We start from the raw sequence: 6000 nt of genomic DNA on the forward strand, positions 1-6000 counted from the left end.
CTTTGCAATTCCAGTATCTATCATAGCCTAATCCACAGAACAAATATTACAACTTATCCACCAGAGGTACTTACTTACTCACAGAACATATTGCAGACCAGCTCAAGAGCCCCATTTGACCCCAGTTACCAAAACCAGAGTTCCAAAGGAAAAGTCCAGCTGCAAATATTCTCCCAAACCCAGCCCCAGTTGGAGACCTGGTGTGCCTGCTTCTGTCATAGCAAAGAAACTCTGTGTAGTCTTAGGGATCCTCCTCAGTCCTGGCTGAGTCCGTTTTTTAATATGTCCCCCAATTTGTCTCTGAGTCAATTTTTTGAGTAGAGAGGGGGGGAAGACAATGCTAAAGCCTTCCTCCCTTGCTCACTGTAGAGAGTCCCTGGTGTCCAAACCCTCTCCTGGGTGCTGTGGTACAAATTGGTTATTCCTTTTTCTTCTGTTTCTGTGTGCTCTGGCTCTGTCACTGGGGTTATTAAAGCCCCCCTACCTTTCTTTGGGGGGGGGGGGTTGATAGTTTTGGGTGTAAGCAGAGCTAACTTCTTGGGGCTCATTGATCAAATGGCTATATACAGATGGCCAGGTGTAAGATTGCTCTAGAACATTCTAGATTTTCTAGAATTGTTATGTTCTAGATCCACCTCCTCGGTCTGAGGCTCAGCTAGGCCAGTTTTGACATGCCATGTGTCTTCTCTGAACTGTGTGGTAATTAACAATGTTTGCAATAGCATCTTTGATCAGTAGGAAGCCCCAGAACAAAGAAAGACACATATTACCACCCTCATTGAAGTCACTGGTCATTCTATACAAACTTCTATGCAAAGTCAACATTGTCCTTGATACCTGCTGTTGCCCCCACACCCATTTTATTTCACTCTGTGACAGATGAAATCATTTCTGCCATCAGCTCTGCTTGTTTTTTCTGGCGTTTTGGCTGTGGTTCTGTGAGGTACGATAGTTATGTTCTGTGTTTCAGGGCTGCTACACCATGCTGTATGCACTGCAGGGAGAGCAGCAGCTGTTGGAGAGACCCGTCGGCACTAAACTGCCGTTAATCCCAGGGTCTAAACCTCAATTTTGCAGGACTGCTCTTTCGAAGAAAGTAAGTGCAACCTAAAATGAAAAGCATGAATACATTTATTCTTATTTAAATCCAAACATTTAAATTGTTAAAAAATGACATGTTTATTCATGGTTTTCTTTCTTTTTAGGGGTAAACCAACATGTAAAATTGTATAATATGAAATGATACCTGGGACACATTAACACATTTCTGTGTGTGTTAGTATAATGTGGTTGCTGTAATGATTAAACTGTAAGCAAACTGTCTTCCCTTGACATCTTTGTGCATATAACATCAGGAGTAAGGTTATATATTTTTCTAGACGCAGTATATTGATCACATTATTGAAATTCACCTGTACTGTATGCCTTAAAGCTTATTGTGCTTACTGTCTTTTTGCAATGTAGATATTTTTAGTTGGCTACAATGACTGAGAAATTGGAATTTGATTTTCAAGAACGTAGAAAAAAATGATAACAGCGATTCTGGAGTAGTCTTCCAAGAAACTGGCGACCGCCTTCGGAGGGGGGAGAAAAAAAACATTCTCATTTTTATGTTCAGAAACATAGGGGGATACATATCTGTGTTTACCTGTACATATCATGTTTTAATAAAATACTTACCTTCTATTTCAGCTGCACCAGCCATCTCCTGACTTCACTCTGACTGATCCCCACGGTTTCCTTTTGGATTCGAAGTACAACAGCCTCCATGACCCCCACCTGCGCACCTATTACCATCGCAAGGGCATGCAGGAGTCTCTGCAGAACAGAGGCTTAATCAATGAGCAGAAGAAAGTAAGGCTGTTTGGAGTTTGTGCAAAGAATGAGTCTTTTTTGGTACGGTGAAGGAGTGAGGTGTTGTCAAAAAAAATAGACCAGGTTCTAGCTCATTTAGCTGTAATAGTTTCCAGTAGCGTGATTTAACTCATGTCTGCACTCCAGCATAAATGTATTCGGTGGGCAGGCCTTTGGTTGTAATCAAAGCATGTAATAGTAGATGTAATCAAAGCAGGCCTATGGTTTGTGCTAAAGTCCTTATGCTCAATAGATATTCAAACACAGAGTACTTGACTGTGCTCTAGATTTGTAAAATAAAAATAAAAACATTTAACCTCCTAGACAGTACTTGAAACAGGTTTTGTCTGTTTTCAGGTCCTCTGCTCTTTGAAAGAATACAATCAATATCATAACTACCTTAGCAATGTGAAGTTGCAGTATGACAAAAATTATGTGACTAAACAGGTAAGTGTGATGTTTTTAAACAACCGTCCATCTGATTCTGACTCTTCATCATAGACTTCTGCCTTTATCCAGCCCTCAATCAGTAACGTTTCTAGATGAAGGCTTCCATAAGATCTCTCCATTATGCACTTTTGAATATACTGCTGTCATCATGTCATCTTCAAGGAAATCTCTACCTTGACTGTGTTTGTATTCTAAGGATCAATTTCAATGTTTTCTTTCAGTTTCTTCTCTAATTGCTATGAAGCTCATTTCTGTTTTAGTGTTTTGACGCTGACGATGTTGTTGCTTATGTTTGTCACTGCTCTAGCCTATTTTAGCTTCTTCTTGTTAGTTCAGCCATACTGTACATCTTTTCATGCTACTTTGTGTTGTTTATAGCCCATATAGTCCTTTCTGCATGCAGGATATGGGTTTCATATCATAAGAAAAGTTACGAATGAGAGGAAGCTCTTTAGCCTGTTTGGTAATTACTTGCTAATTGGTCTGTGAGTCTCATCCAGCTGTTTCTTGAAAGAAGTCAGCATTCAACAAGCAGACTTGACTGTGAGGATTTTGAATATTTGAAACAGGTCGCCTTGTAGTCTTCTCTGTTCACGATAACAGAGTTAAAAAAAGATAGTTTTTTTATTCATTGAGGCTGGGCAATATATCTGGATGTTTTTCTTTGTGGTAAACCACTAATTGTACCACCCGAATCGGAGCATTCACTTCTTATCTGTACTGCTCTGTAGACTTTAATCCATTTTCAGTGCAAAAAAATGTATTTTTCCAAACACATGTTAATACAGGCAGCTTTTGTGTGTAGTCCAAAACAGAATTTATAAGTCTTCTTTGCCAGACAAGGCTGAAAAACGACTTGAACTTCCATCCATCCCTTTCCATCCACGTCATCTAATCTAACCGCCTCATCTAAGGGCTGCAGGGAGCCGGGGCCTATCCCAGAAAGCAACGGGCTTAAGACGATATACACCCTTGACCAGAATTAAGTCCATTGCAAGACACACACAGACACAAATTCACTCTAGAACCAATTTTCCTAGAAACCTTTTTTTCTACCAGTATAGTATGGCTTTTGACTGTGGGAGAAAACCAGAGCAAACCGTGAAAAACCAATGTGAATATGGGGAGACCATACAAACTCCACACAGACAAATCACCTCAGGCTCAGAATAGAGCCCCTGGCCCCAGTGTTGCGAGATAACAAGGTTAACCACTGTATCCAAGATATACATCTTAAATTGAAATGTTTAGATCAACAAACTACAGTAGCTCAGCCTTCACTCTTATACATATGCAAACACATTCTATCGGTGTGAGTTCAAATTAAAAATCTAATGGAAAAAGTCAGTGTTGGTTTTGAAGTGAACACTCGGCTATAATAGTGCTTAGGAGAACCTTGCAATGAAGGGAGTGTGGCACTCTATTAAAAGGCTGTGCTGGCTTTCAGAAAACAATAGTGAAGAAGTTCTTGGAGCTCCAGGAGCAGAACGAGATTCCCAGGGATATCAGCTTCACCGATGTGAGGGAATGGCTCCTTGAGGAAGGATCCAAGAATATTTCAGACCAGTTTATGGCTAACAGAGACAGGTAATAACATACGGAAGCTCCTCACTCTTTAACAGCAAGTTCCTGCCTTTTGGATTCCTGATTTGTTGTATTTGTATCACATTTTTTTTGTTTCGCTGTAAATATGTGTAAATATTTTACTGTTATGTTTAAACATTAGATGTCAAGAATACAACTGTAAGTAAAGGTTTGCCTTAAGTTAATTAATTGTGCAAGCAAGTGGAAGTCTTGACTGAGTCAAAGTTTTCCAAAAGATGAACATCTGCTCTACGGAAATACCACATTCACAAATTCCTCTGCTGCTGTCTGACATTGCCTTGTGGATGAAGCTTTCTTTGCTGTTGTTGTTTATGAAGGCACCAGGCAGGAGCTCTGAAAACAGAGGAGATATGCAGACAGGCTGAGGTATGAGAATACAGTTTGATTTATTTTGACCCAGGGCTGCTCCTGGTCATCACCTGGATGGGAGATCTTTAATAGCTGGTTTCCTTCTGCATCTTAAACTGATTAGAGACATTTATATCCACTCTGGCAAGTGACCTTGTGACACCTCTGTAAATACAGCATGATTGGGGAGCAAGCAAAAGATAACAGGATCTCTAGCATAACTGTTTTAAAAGATGTTGTGTTTCTGACAAATAATTAAGCATTTATGTTGCAAAATGCTCATTAAAAAAATTATCTCACCTTATAGTGTATACGCCTCTTCCAGCCGAACAGATTTCTGCAGAGTGGATACCCTTAGTGAATCATGTTACTGTATTGTCACACTTAGACTTCAGACACTTTTCATACGCTTTTATGAATCCTACATTTCACACTGTAGCTTAACTCACTTTTGAAACACATAGTTTATTCACCCCTTTCATTGATTTATCAGCTTTCAGATCACCGGCATTATCAATATACAGTATTTAGCCTCATCGGTTTTCTACATCAGCTTAATCATGTTTCTTGTTTTTTTTTCACATTCTCACTGTACATTGCTGTATGGTATGTTATTTTCCCAGTTATTTTGTCTTTGGGCTTCCCAGACCACATTCAGCTGCTGAATGCTCCTAATATGCTGAAAAATGCCCAAAGGCCTCATTTGCTAAATTGTAAAAAGGGGAGAGATTCAGCTCCACATGATCTAACAGATTCCTCAATATTTAATGTACCACCTATAAGCAGGTGACATATAAATATAAATATCTAGTAGCGTAGCTGTTCTGTGCTCAACACAATCTAGCTTTCTGCTGTTTCTCATCGGCTTTGCCTTTTCACTGACGGCTCTACAGATGTGGAAAATCAGAGAAAGGGCTTTACATATGAGAATAGAGGAAGATGCCCGGAGGGAGGTGCGACAGGCCCAGCTGAAGAATCAGACCAGAGCTAGAAGGCACAAAAAGGTACTGGAGTAATGAATGTTTGGATTCATCCTCTTAAGGTGAACTTTTCTTCATGCAAATTCCGGACTTGACACTGACCTTGCAGCTATATTTTGTTGTATTTCCAAGATGAGCACCTATAGGTTTAAATTAATAACCTAAACTAATACCTTTGGATCCTCGGTGACCACAATAATCATGGTATGTTGGCACCTCTTATATTGTGCATCTACTCTAGGGTGGTTATGCCAAGATATGCTACAGAGGTGCCAAAACACCATATTCTGGTAGTGTTTGGTGCCTCCAATTCATGGTTATAGCACTGCATCTCCAAAGCCCATGGTTTATCTCCAGCCTTGGGCACCTCCCTGTGTGGCATTTATTCTGCGTGTTGTGGGTTTTAATTCCAAGTAACATCCCAGAGACATGCTGCTTTGCATAATTGGCTGTTCTAAAGTATCCCTCAGGGGTATCTCCCCAAGAGGATCCAAGAGGGTGGTTGATGATCTCTCCTCTTCATTACCTAAGCATTAGAGGAGAGACATTGCTGCTTCAATCTCTTATATCCAGCCTGCAAGGTTCTGAACTACACACAGAGTCTTTCATCCAAGTAATGTCGGACCCAGCCTTTCTTCTTCTGAGCTCTGACCAGACCCAGCTTCCCAGCTTCAGGGTGCTGTAGATTGAGATGAGATTGGAGTCTCCTGTAGTGACCTTATGGATGGGAAGTTTTCTACTGCTAACAAGATGTTCAACAATG

The sequence above is a fragment of the Lepisosteus oculatus genome, chromosome 9 (assembly GCF_040954835.1).
Source record: "Lepisosteus oculatus isolate fLepOcu1 chromosome 9, fLepOcu1.hap2, whole genome shotgun sequence".
In the NCBI taxonomy this organism is placed as follows: Eukaryota; Metazoa; Chordata; class Actinopteri; order Semionotiformes; family Lepisosteidae; genus Lepisosteus; species Lepisosteus oculatus.